The sequence below is a fragment of the Erinaceus europaeus genome, chromosome 9, assembly GCF_950295315.1.
Source record: "Erinaceus europaeus chromosome 9, mEriEur2.1, whole genome shotgun sequence".
Taxonomy (NCBI): Eukaryota; Metazoa; Chordata; class Mammalia; order Eulipotyphla; family Erinaceidae; genus Erinaceus; species Erinaceus europaeus.
The window spans coordinates 59,809,242-59,822,266 of NC_080170.1; the positions used below are offsets into that span (position 1 = coordinate 59,809,242).

Below are 13,025 nucleotides of genomic sequence, written 5' to 3' on the forward strand. Positions count from 1 at the left end.
ATACATGGCACAAAGCACAAGGACTGGAGTAAGGATCCAGGTTCAAGCCCCCAGATCCCCACCTACGGGAGCGGGGGGGGGGGGGTCACTTCACAAGCAGTGAAGCCGGTCTGCAGATGTCTGTCTTTCTCTCCCCCTTTCTGTCTTCCCCTCCTCTCTTCATTTCTCTCTGTCCTATCCAACAACAATGACGGCAATAACAGCAACAACAACAGTGATAAACAGCAAGGGCAACAAAAAAGGAAAAAAATAGCCTCTAGGAGCAGTGGATTCGTAGTGCAGGCACCAAGCCCCATCAATAACCCTGGAGGCAAAATTAAAAAGAGAAAAATAAAACTTCCAATAAAAATAATAATTTCAAAGAAATCTAAGGAACAGGAAGTTTCTCCTGACACAATAATAAAGAAAGCCAGTTCTAGACCTCCTCCAACTAGGTCTTCAGATTTCAGACACAGTTGATGAAACTAGATTTAGAAAAAAACAAAAAAATGCAACCACAATAGTTTGTATATGCATAACATTTCCTAGTTTTCTACATAACAATACAACCCCCACTAGGTCCTCTGTCTTCATGTTCGAAGACCTGAACCCTTCTTTTTTTTTTCTAAATAATTGCAGGTCTCACATGTAGCTTTATAAGCCCTACAAAGAACCTATATATGGTTTACCCAATTTTCTATGGTAGCTTTTAATCTTTCTCTGTCCAAAGTAATGTATACACCGGAAAAATAAAGGCTATTTTACTGTCATTTTTCTTTTTATTGGGGAAATCTTATTTTATAAGGCTATTGATACTGGGGTACAACTTCACATCTTCTCAAAATAATTGTTAGTATGCCACTGTCTTCATCAAGTTGTCTTCTACTTCTACATTAGGATATTGGACCCCCAGTTACCTTTCAAATTCCCTCCCACCTCCTCCTTTTGAGTATTTGGGTCTGCCGAACTAGTCCACAGTTGGCTAATGAGTCACCCTGTGTTTTCCCTTGCTGTGTTTCCTAAGACACCCACCTAGGAGTGAGATTATCAGATATTTGCCCTTCTGCTTCTGGCTTTTTTCAACATAGTTCTGTCCAGTTCCATCCATGCTGTGGCAAAAAAAAAAAAAAAATAGTCACTTCATTTCTTAGGATGGGTAGTATTTTATTTTGTAAATATATGACATTTTCTTTATTCACTTACCTATATTAAGTATCAGTTTAAAAAAGACTGGGTAGTGGGTAAATAACATAATGGTTATGCAAAGAGACGTTCATACCTGAGACTCCAAAGTCCCAGGTTTAATCCCTTGTAGCACCATCAGCCAGAGCTGAGCAGTGCTCTGGTTTAAAAAATAATAATAATAAATTAAGAGTCCAGGAGATAGCTCATTTCCTGGAGTGTGTGCCTTACCCTGCACTGGAATCTTGCTGTGCTTGCTCAGTATTGTACACAAAGGTGTGGAACTGTACCCCCCACACACAAATCTTACAATATTACAATCCTCTGGTAAATCAGTAACATTTGCTTTCAAAGATAAGGTAGAGCAGTGTAACTGCTTGGAGAGAGTGCTGCTGGTGTGGAACAAGTGCTTCCATAATTAAACTACATATCTGCTTCCTCAACTGGCTTTCTGTTCTGGTGGGTGGGGTGAGGGTTAGGAATTGGGCAATGAGGCTGGCAAGGAACACAGTGCTGTTGGATGTCAGTGGGGACTCGAGTGACTGCAGTCACTCCATGTGTGTGATTAATTTATCTTTATTAGGCATTTCATAATAGTTTATAAGGTTATAGGGATATAGTTCCACACTGTATCCACTACCAAAGTTCTGTACCCCTATTCCCCCAAACTGTGATAATTACCATAGTCCTCACAAAGTCTTACAGTTGGGCTGCTGCTGCTTGTACTTGTATTTCTCCTCCTCCTACTTCTGCTGCTACTGCTGCTACTGCTGCTTCTTCCTCCTCTCCTATTTTTTCTCCTTCTCGTCTTCCTTCTTTCCTTTTACAAATTTGCATTTTACTTTCTGTATTCCACATGTAAACAAAACAATCCATTTATTGTCTATAACCTCCTTAACTTCTAAAACACTATTTGACTTCTCTCTATTTTCTAGGACTCGTCTAACTAGAAAAAAAAAAATACTGTCTGATGTCCTGGGTTGGACAAGGCTCTGACATTCACCTGTGCCAGCAGAATATCTAGTCTCTGGGTCTGCAGCAAAATGAGCTATTTGGACCAGCTCTCACTCAGGTCCTCTAGCTTTCAGATGTTGCTGCAGGTGCCTGTGCCAAGTTTCCCATATTCCTTTGGCATACCTGGAAATGCATCATGAACTTGCAGGATTTTAGCATCCTTAAAAAGGTAATCTTCATCCACTTGGGCATTCCTCTGCCTCCTTGATATCTTTCCTATCACACTGCTCTTTTGCCATTAAAAATAAGAACTCAATAGAAAGAAGGTTGTGTAAACTGATTAAAAGGTCTTTCTCTCTCTCTCTCTCTCTCTCTCTGTCACATACACACACACACACACACACACACACACACACACACACACACTTTCTGTTAAAGATTATCACAGGGATGCCAGAAGTAATTTTTAGAGGCAGGATGGTCTTTTACAAGAGATGTGTTTACAAAGCATGAAATTTACATTTTTTCACAGAGCCAAATAATTTCCTGTAACATGGTGACTTTAGTAGCAGGTTTGCTGCTGGAGTGGTTATAAGTGAGGTCAGAGGGTAGTGAAGTCAGATGGTTCAGGTAGTAGTGCAGCCAGAGGCACCACCTCCACAAGCAAGTTAGCCAAGACCTTTGTGAAGGAGCCCTGCCCACCCCCCACCACCTCAGGGTTGCCCAGAAGGGCATTTCAGATGCTGGAAGCAGCTTAGTGCATCCACAGAACACTTAAGTATTAACACTCCCACAATTCCTCCAGGCAAGGTTTCATCCTCAGAGGGGCTAAAGAGACCCACCAAACAGTAACTAAACACTTGGTGTTCTCCAAGAAGAGTGGCTTCACCATCAGACTAAATACTACAACAGAATTTGGAGATGCCAGATGACAGCATCCAAGGGCCAGAGACACCTGCAGCTTCATAAAAGTGGGAAGAGTATATGAAATTTTGTTTGGAAAGATCTGTTCAAGGATGTGTATCAGTGTGTGATTTGGGAACTTGCATCCTTATGGATAATATTTGGTGACATAATCTCACCAGCCCCTAAATGTCAAGGTCATCACCCCAGAGAGATGGCATTTCTCTCTTAGAAGTTGTGCTCACACCTGCAACTCAGTAACACCCCAGAAGGCAGAGGGATATCAAAAGGACATGGGATTATTGAAAGCTTACCAGGAATTTAGCTAAAACTAAACCTCACTAGGGAAATATATAAAGAATATGAAATGCCCCACCTGTAAGGGAGTTGCTTCACAGGCGGTGAAGCAGGTCTGCAAGTATCTCTCTTTCTCTCCCCCTCTCTGTCTTCCCCTCCTCTCTCCATTTCTCTCTGTCCTATCTAACAACGATGACATCAGTAACAACAGTAATAACTACAACAACAATGAAAAACAACAAAGGCAACAAAAGGGCAAATAAATAAATAAATATAAAAAAAGGAAAAAAAGAATATGAAATGCTCTCATCTTTTGTAACTCTGATCTTAGTTTATAGAGAAACTGACCTATCCCTACCCTGCCCTGCCCCCAATACTTGTTAACTCCCTGGCTGAGTTTGTGCTCTGAAACAAAAGGAGTAAATAAATGTTTTTTAAATTTTTTTATTTATAAAAAGGAAACACTGACAAAACCATAGGATAAGAGGGGTACAACTTTGCACAATTCCCACCACCAAACCTCTGTATCCCATCCCCTTCCCTGATAGCTTTACTATTCTTTATCCCTCTGGGAGTATGGACCCAAGATCATTGTGGGATGCAGAAGGTGGAAGGTCTGGCTTCTGTAATTGCTTCCCCACTGAACATGGGCATTGACAGGTCGATCCATACTCCCAGCCCCTCTCTCTCTCTTTCCCTAGTGGGGAAGGGCTCTGGGGAAACAGAGCTCCAAGGCACATTGGTGGGGTTGTCTGTCCAGGGAAGTCTGGTCACATCCTACTAGCATCTGGAATCTGGTGGCTGAAAAGAGAGTTAACATGCAAAGCCAAACAAATTGTTGAGCAATCATGGACCTAGAGGCTGGGATAGTGCAGATGAAGTGTTGGGGGGGTCCTCCATTTTGTAGATAGTAGGCATATTTTAGTTTTATTTCAAAGGCCTGTAGCTATACTACTGTTTTTGCTTTTTTTTTTTTTTCCTGAGCCTGAAATCTGATATTCAGGTGGATCCAAGTTATTGTCTGGGGAGATGATGTCATGGCTGAGAAAAGGACCAGAAAGCTGGATCAGGGAAGAGAGTAGCTTCCTAATATGGAAAAGGGGTATAAATATTGTTGACTGTAATCCCTATCGATTTGATGTGATCTGGGACCCATAATTAGCTTAGGAGCCTGTGTGACCTCTGCATTCCTCTAGATCTGAGCTCACATTCTGTGGTCATAAGTAGGAACATTGCGTGCTGCCCCAGTATCGACCCATCTTCCTCAGGTGTAGCATAGAGTATGTTGTCCATTCTCCCTTAGGAGGATGGAACATTCTCTACCATTGTTGATCCAAGTTGAGGGAAAAGTCCTATGTGGGCCCACAAAGGGGTCTATTTTGTTGTTCCTGATAGAAATGACCGGTAACAATGGAGAAAGGGATTAGGAATAAGTAAATGTTTGTGATGTCCTTTACCATCTGGCTGGGGATAAAGTTCTCTTGGTATAGAATGGAATCATCAGTGTAAGACCTGGGTTCATCCTGGCTTTCGTGTTTGTTACATCTGTGCCCCCTGGGTAATTGACTGAGCCCTTGTGACTGTCTGCAGCTTGGGGATAATATGTGTACCCCTTCAGAGACTTGTTTGAGGATACAAAGATAATGCTTTGAGAGGGATTTAGTCCAGGGACCCACATAGAGTATGTTCCCACCTCTATCCTGTTAACCTCTGCTGATGCCTTTATTGATCCGCTGCTGTGCTAAGTGAGCCCCAACAGATGCTGCCTCCGTTCTCTCAGAGCTTATAGTCCAGGCATCATGTGCATTGACGAAAATAACACTCTACACAAAGGTCTGCTCATTAACTCCATCCTTCTGAGGATAAGGCTACACTGTGTTTGCCACAGCCCAGAGTAAAAAGGCAGAATGGACTTCCGGGAGAAAATGGCATCTGTCTGAGATGGAAAGTTAATTTGGTGGAGTAGGAACAGGATGTGACAAGTGTGGTAGTTAGAGGAAGTAGCACATACAAAGGCACCATGGAGGGACATGGCATGGTGCTATTGAGGGCTTTAGAAAATGCAAAGTGTCTCTGAGGCTTGGGGAACATAGTATGCTCCCTGGCTGGAGAGGGTTGAGGCCTGGTGTGAGAGCTTGTTAGAGAGAGTGGTTTCATCATAAGAGCAGTGGAAGCCAGGAGGGTTTCAAGCAGGAGCCTTAAAAACTATTAAATTCAATAAAACTTCAACTCTCTCTGCTCCTTTCTGGGAACTTTTATGCAGTATCCCAACAATATTGGCTCTTAGTGGATTCTGGAAATATATGACTTAAAAAGCAACCACCTGTTTGATTCATTTGAGTTCTTGAAAACATGAGCGAGCTGTAATATACCAACACCACTGGCCCACTCTGGTATGCTCTCCTCTGTGGTGTGAGAGAGACACTGACAGTCACTGGATGCAGGACACAAGGAGACCTTAAGCCTCAATGCCTGGCTAGTAAGCAAAGAACTAGGCAGGGGAGAAAGCCTGTCAGATCCAGGCAGACACTGACTGGCCTTAGACAGTGAGGAAAAGCTGGGGACAACTGGGCTGAGGATCAGAAGAGCCAGGGGAAGCCAGGTGGAAATGGCTGTATCTGAAGGAAAGGGGTCCAGGCACCTGGTTCTAATATGGCAAGCTCAGTCCTCTGATCTGAGTGAGGACACTGGTGCCTGGAGATCAATCCCCATTCCTCCCCCTCCCTCCACCCATCCCCACCCCATGCAGGAATGTGTCTGAGGCTCCTGATGGGAGACTTGGGGGTCTGAACTCTCAGCACACACCTTGATTCACTCTATGACCTCTAACAAAACCATGTGTCACCAGATTCCAGCTCACACTCGAGTCTCTTTCCGAGGAGAATCCTGAGCTGGACAGTCCTCTCACCTTGCTCTGGTTGAATTGGGTCACTACTGAACTTATGAAACTTAGACCTACAGCCTTAGGAGGACCAGATAACAGAAGGATTTCCATACTCTTGGGTATATGACCAGAGACCTAGGTTCTGTGGGAGATCCCACCCAGAAGATGGGTGTGCTCACCAGCCTTTGTAGTCACAAAGCTTTTTCAGCCTCTGTACAGCGCTGAGAGCTTCTTGTGCTGAAGGAGAAGCTGAGTGCCCAAGTCACGTGTGACATCACTGCTTCTGGGACCTCATGAGACCATCAGGAACAGTGTATGTAGTCCACTCTCTGCCTTAAAAGAGGGAGAACTTGGAGCAGTAGTGTGACTGAAGAAGCAAGAGTCCTTGGGCCAGTGATATATAGCTCACTTGGATAGTAAGCTGCTTTATCACATCATATGTCACATCATATGACCCAGGTTCAATCACAGCCCTTCTGCATTGTAGGAAGCTTCCGTACTTGTGTTTCTCTTATCTGTTTATCTATCTCTACCTTTATCTCTCTCTCTCTGCCACTCTATCTCTAGGGAGAAAAACAAACAAAACAAACAAACAAACAAAAACCTAATGACCCTGAAATCCTGTCTGTGAGGGAGGCTCCAGACAGAGCATTGTTTATGCCATGTGTGTAAGCAGGAGGGTTGTGGGCTGCCTTAGAGGATTTGCTGTATTCCAGCCCTCCAAGTCCAATAGAAGTTTGTGAGTCAGTCAAATCAGTCAGTTTGTCTATCTGTGGCAGCAGCTGAAGTTATTAGGTTTATAAATATTGTGTTCATTGAACCCTGGCCTGTTTCTGACAATGAGCCAGTAAGTGTCACATGTTCACTCCTCTTTGACACCTTCAGGAATCTTAGGGCCCCCAAGAGAAGAAGGAGTTGAAATCCAGGAATGCAGGCAGTGTGCAGCCTAGTTTAGGTTAGCAGTGGAGACTGTCTCTTAGAAACCAGCCATCTGTGGCCTGGGGACAAGGAGCTCCCCTATCCAGCATCCTGCCTGTGTGGTGTTTTTATTTTTGTTTGTTTGTTTTAGAGGCAGAGCGAGAAGGGCAGAGAGTGAAAGGACCCATAGCACTGAAGCTTCCTTCAGTGCAATGGGAACTAGGTTTTATCCTGGGTCATACACATGGCAAAAGACGTACAGTATCCAAGTGAGCTATTTCAACAACCCTCCCATGTGATTTTTTAAAACTCAGAAAAGTGAAATAGGGCTATTCACATTGGAGGCAGCTTTGTCAGGTCTCACGCCTTCCTTTTTAGAAGCCTGAATAATGTAACTTATAATTACATCTTGCCTGCAGTATAGTTTTGCCTTCTGAGTGGTAGTTGAAATTCCTTGGCAAGGGAGCTCCATTGCCAGCAGTCTTTCTCCCACCCAGTCCTCCCATGTGGTCCCTGAGTGACTGTCTTGCCACCCACATTTGCTTCCAAAGCTGCCTGTCTATAGGACTCAGTGACCTCTCCAAGGAGGGCTCTCTAACTTTTTTACTCATCCCAGGGGCATAGAGAGAACAGAGCACACACACCCCCAGAGAGAAACATGCAAGTTCTGATTAATGAAGGTGAATTGGGGGCTGGGAGTGTGTCGAATATGAGTTAGGCTTCAAGGGGGTGACCTAGGCAACAGTAGGGCGTCCTCTCCTCTGTGGGGGTAACTTAACAGGAGCTCTGTTTCTTCCCAGCCTTCTCCTGTGCTTAGATTCCACTTCAGAGCTTGGAGAAGTATCTGGGCAGTGGGCTAACTGGGAGAGAATTACAGGGCTTACTTTGTGAGTTCTGTCCCCTTCAGGAACACAATGTGAGCAGTGTTAACAGGCAAGCATGACACAGGAATCCTTGGGGGTAGGGGTAGATCCCAAGTATTTGGAACTTGATCAAGTCCCTCTTGAACCTTGGGTCAGCCAGAGTCCTGTTCCTGTGCCAGCTGCCACTTCCAAGTCAGTTTCCTCTTCTGCAAAATAGGACAGTAATAATGCCACCTTCTAGCTAGCAAGAAGGTGTGCAAGTGGCCCAGCACACACTGGTATAATGGAAGCCCACTAGATGTTGTTGGCACCTGGACCTTATCCCAGAGACAGAAGAGTTTGTGTGTCTGGCTTCTTGTGAGCTCTCCCTTCTCAGGTGGTAAACAGGTTCATCCTGTAAGTGGGTCTGGGATGGCAACAGGAAGAGGGGGCAGGTGAGAAATGGAGGAGTTGTTCCTCCTGTATCTTTGATTCAAGCTGAGCTTCCAGACACACTGCCTACCCAGCATGCTCCTGGCTTAAGAACTGCTCAGTTCCAACATGACTGTTTGTTTCTCTACCACATGGAGCAAAGACTAGGGAAGACTATGATGACATGAGAAAGACATAGGATATTCCTATTAGTGATTTAGGCCAGAAAATACATCATGTATGGTTTCTGAAGCTTAGATGGACAAGGAGAGAGTTTATAACCCGTGAAAACACCTAAAACTTCTACAACTTGTAAAGTGAGAGCAAAGTAGCAGGGAGTACAATGTCTAATACAGAGCTCTTACTGATTAATCTCAAACAAGCCACCCACAGGTGCTCAGGTTTTTTATTTAAAATTCAGAAGGAATGCTCTAGAAATTGTTACTAGTGGTTATCTCTAGGGGGTTGGGTGAGGGGTTGGGAGTGGGGGGGAGATTTTTTAAATTCTTTTTTATTATTTATTTATTGGGGGATTAATGGTTTATAGTTGACAGTAAAATATAATAGTTTGTATATGAGTAACATTTCCCAGATTTCCGTGTAACAGTTCAACCCCCACTAGGTCTTCCTCTGCCATCATGTTCCAGGACCTGAATCTTCCCCCCACCCCAGAATGTTTTACTTTGGTTCAGTGCACCAGTTTTTTAAATTATTCTTTATGTGCCCTTTTGACTTTTTGAATCCCTCTCCATGTGCCTTTATTATTTTTATAATTGCAAGTCAAATTATAGGGCTTGCTTTAAGAAAATGCAATGGAGGAGTTGACTTAGATCATTGGTTTTCAGACTTAAAAAAAAAAAAAAAAACAGTGGAATGCTTCTTGCAGACTATGTGACAAAGGAAAAAAGAAAAAACAGAGCCCCTATACAGGGTCTCCCTACTCTTAACTCCCAGTCTAAGAGGTCTATCTGACATAGTTTGAAACTGTTATATATGCATTGTCTCTCTCACTCCCCCTTTCAGCCTTGTGCCTTCCGTTTAGCAAAGGAAGTTAGGGGGTGGGGTGCGGGGTGTCCAGCTTGTAACACCAGCTGCTGCTTTCACTGATGTTGGGACAGATGCTCTCTGTCCCTTCTGCGGGGGCTGTTGGAGAAATGGGCTGTGTCACTCAGACATGGGAAATGGAAGCAGGTCTCACTTGGGTCATTTCTCCTGAGCTGAAGTGATAGAGAAATTTTAGCAGGCAAGTTCTGCAGTCAGTCCAGGTAAACCTGCACCTTGGGCTTCAATGGGCAGGAGGCTGCCAGGATAGTGAGGTGGTACAATGGTAGTGAAAGTGATAGTTTGCTCAGCTTTATAAGCCTTGGATCCAAGGGGATTCAGTCTGGTTCTCTTGGAAATCTCATGGTTTCCAAGGTTAGAAACCAGCCAGGCTTGGCCCCTGTCTGAAGGCTCCAAGAAAAATCTCCTTCCAGCCCTTTTCAGGTCTTTGCAGGATTCAGTTCAGTTTCTTGTGGTGGCAGGATAGAGGCTCCCACTTCCTGGCTGTCAGCCATCCAGACATCGCCACTCAGTCTTCAACCTCAACAGAACCACATCAAATTTTCCTCTCTTTTTGAATCATTTTTACTTAAGTTAACTGGCCAAGAAAACTGATTAGATTGTGCTGACCTGGGCAGTCTTCTTCTCCCCACAGAACATGATGTTGGGGAGGATGATTAGAGGACTAGGGCCACTGGAAGTCATTCTCAGAATTCTGCCCACACAGATAGATTGGTTCCCAGTGTACTGGAAATGAAACAAAGTGATTCTTCATCACAGATCACTTGAAAGTGCCAGTGTAGAACCCAGGAGAATGAAATGACAAGAATCTATCATTTAAGATCTTAAATTCACTTCCAGAAAGAGAAGGGTAATGGGCGCACCTGGTTGAGCTCAAAGTTACAATGCACAAGGACCAGGGTTAAAGCCCCTGAACACCACCTGTAGGGGAAAAGCTTTGTGAGTGGTGAAGCAGGGCTGCAGGTGTCTCTCTGTCTCTTTCCCTCTCTACCACCCCCTTCCCTCTCAATTTATGGCTGCCTCTATCCAAGAAATACATAAAGATAATAAAAAAAGAGAAGGGTAGAGAGGACAATGTGGGGTCAGAGGGAGGGAACATTGCTTCAAGTGCAGGAGGGCATACTGTTTGAATGCAGTTTTAGATGACAAGCAGATTTCAGTCTTATAACAAAATGGAGGCAGGGGAAGAGGACTCAGTTATACATATATATAGTCAATTATGTAAGGACATTTTGGTCAGCAGGGCTCACATTTACAAGTGCCTTTAGTTCTTCTCCATTTGTCTCATCTGTTTGCCTCTTAGGCTCTGATGCCTTTCTAGCATCTAACCTGGGTTTGTTCCTAGAAGAGGTAAAAGAATGAAAAAAAGAGTCAAAGACACAAGTGTCTGAAGACTTAGCATTAACACTGACCCACTGTCTCTCCACCTCACTCACTTCATCAAGAGAGCGACACATCCTGGAGTGACAGTGCCCATTGTAAAGGATGCAGGTACAGTGAGGGGTGTGGGATTGGGACCCCTTTTCCACTTGATTCATCACAGTCATCTGGGATGAGAGTAGGAAATATGTATAAATTCTCTCTAACTAAAAAACATAGCCCTTCCTCCCAACTTGAAAGCTAAGGTTTTAGATACATTTGCATATAAGAAACCATTTGGAAAATGCAAAGGGCTCTGTTAACTAGCCTTATAAAAATCTAGACTTGTGGGTTCCAGGTGGTAGCGCAGTGGGTTAAACACACATGGTGCAAAACACAAGGAACATTGTAAGATCCCAGTTTGAGCCCCTGGCTCCCCACCTGCAGGAGGGTCTCTTCATAAGCGGTGAAGTGGGTCTGCAGGTATCTATCATTCTCTCCCCTTCCTCTCTCGATTTTTCTCTGTCCTATCCAGCAATAATAACAATAATAATAACCACAACAATGATAAACAACAAGTGCAACCAAAGGGGGCAGAAATGGCCTTTAGTACCTCCCTAACACTTCCTCTCCACTGTTCCAAGCTTGGGATCCATGATTGCTCAACAAATTGTTTGGCCTCATATGTTAACTCTCTTTTCAATCACCAGGTTCCAGATGCCACCTGGATGCTGGCTAGGCTTCCCTGGATTGAAGACCCCACCAATGTGTCCTGGAGCTCAGCTTCCCCAGAGACCCACCTTACTAGGGAAAGAGAGAGGCAGACTGGGAGTATGGACCGACCAGTCAACGCCCATGTTCAGCGGGGAAGCAATTACAGAAGCCAGACCTTCTACCTTCTGCAACCCTCAACGACCCTGGGTCCATGCTCCCAGAGGGCTAGAGAATGGGAAAGCTACCATGGGAGGGGGGGGATTATGGGGATTGGGTGGTGGGAATTGTGTGGAGTTGTACCCCTTCTACCTTATGTTTTTGTTCACTAATCCTTTCTTAAATAAAAAATTAAAAAAAGAAAAAAAGAAAAAGAAATGGCCTTTAGGAGCAGTGGATTCAAAGTGCAGGCACTGAGCCCCAGCTATAACCCTAGAAGCAAAAAAAATAATAAAAATAAAGTAAAATAAAAGAATTTAGACTTGTAAAAAAATCTGCAGTCTTCTGGGAGTGTTTCTGTGTTGCCTTATCACCCTCCTCAAACAGTGCCCTCACCTGCTCCCAGCATACTCACCCACTATTGCCCAGCCTCAGAGCCTTCTGCAGAATTGTTCCAAAGCAGTCATCCACAGAGAATAGGTCATTGTTCTTCCCTCAGGTCCTAATAGCAATTTTTAGAACAAAATTATCTCAAATTTGATCTGTATTGTAGACAGAAACTGTTTTCCATACAATTCGCTGACTCACCTAACCTGGAGCCAACATACAGTAGTTGTACAATAAACATGAATTGAAATACAGTAGCTGAATGGGTAGATGGGTGAGTGGGTGGATGAGCAGATGGGTGGATGTTAGATATTTCCACAGTCAACTGGAAACTCCTTTCAGAAATATATTACCACAAACTTTGTTTCCCTCCTTCCAAGTGAGTCTGTCATCTTGAATTTTTTGTGTAATTGTTCCATGTTCTGTGTCTGTATGCTGTAAAAAAAACAAGAAACTTGTTGCACATTGCAGATGGGAGGGACTGTGTTGTAGTCTCTTCAACCCTGTCATTATCAGCACAGCATCTCAAAATAAGGAGTCCCATGAGTTCCTGGGATATATTCACTCTCTAGCTGGTAGGGAAGGAGACCGGTGGGGGGTGGGTTATGACATGTATTTGTGAAATGCTGGGTTGAACAAAGTTAGATAGCTTTGTTTTCTGTGAGATTTCATAGAACTTTTTTGGGGGGTAGGGGGCTAATGTTTTACAGTGCAGTCATTGTCACATGCATATAATTTCTTTTTTTATTTTTTTATTTAAGAAAGGATTAATGAACAAAACCATAAGGTAGGAGGGGTACAACTCCACACAATTCCCACCACCCAATCTCTATAACCCACCCCCTCCCATGATAGCTTTCCCATTCTCTAGCCCTCTGGGAGCATGGACCCAGGGTCATTGTGGGTTGCAGAAGGTAGAAGGTCTGGCTTCTGTAATTGCTTCTCCACTGAACATG

At 43.9% G+C, this 13,025-nt stretch overlaps 1 protein-coding gene across 4 annotated transcripts in view; it reads left to right on the top strand.

The window, feature by feature from the left end:
* GALNT10 (polypeptide N-acetylgalactosaminyltransferase 10) overlaps positions 1-13,025 on the top strand; it is a 220,122-nt gene that overhangs the window by 51,162 nt on the left and 155,935 nt on the right. The gene's annotated exons all lie outside the window — the stretch shown is intronic.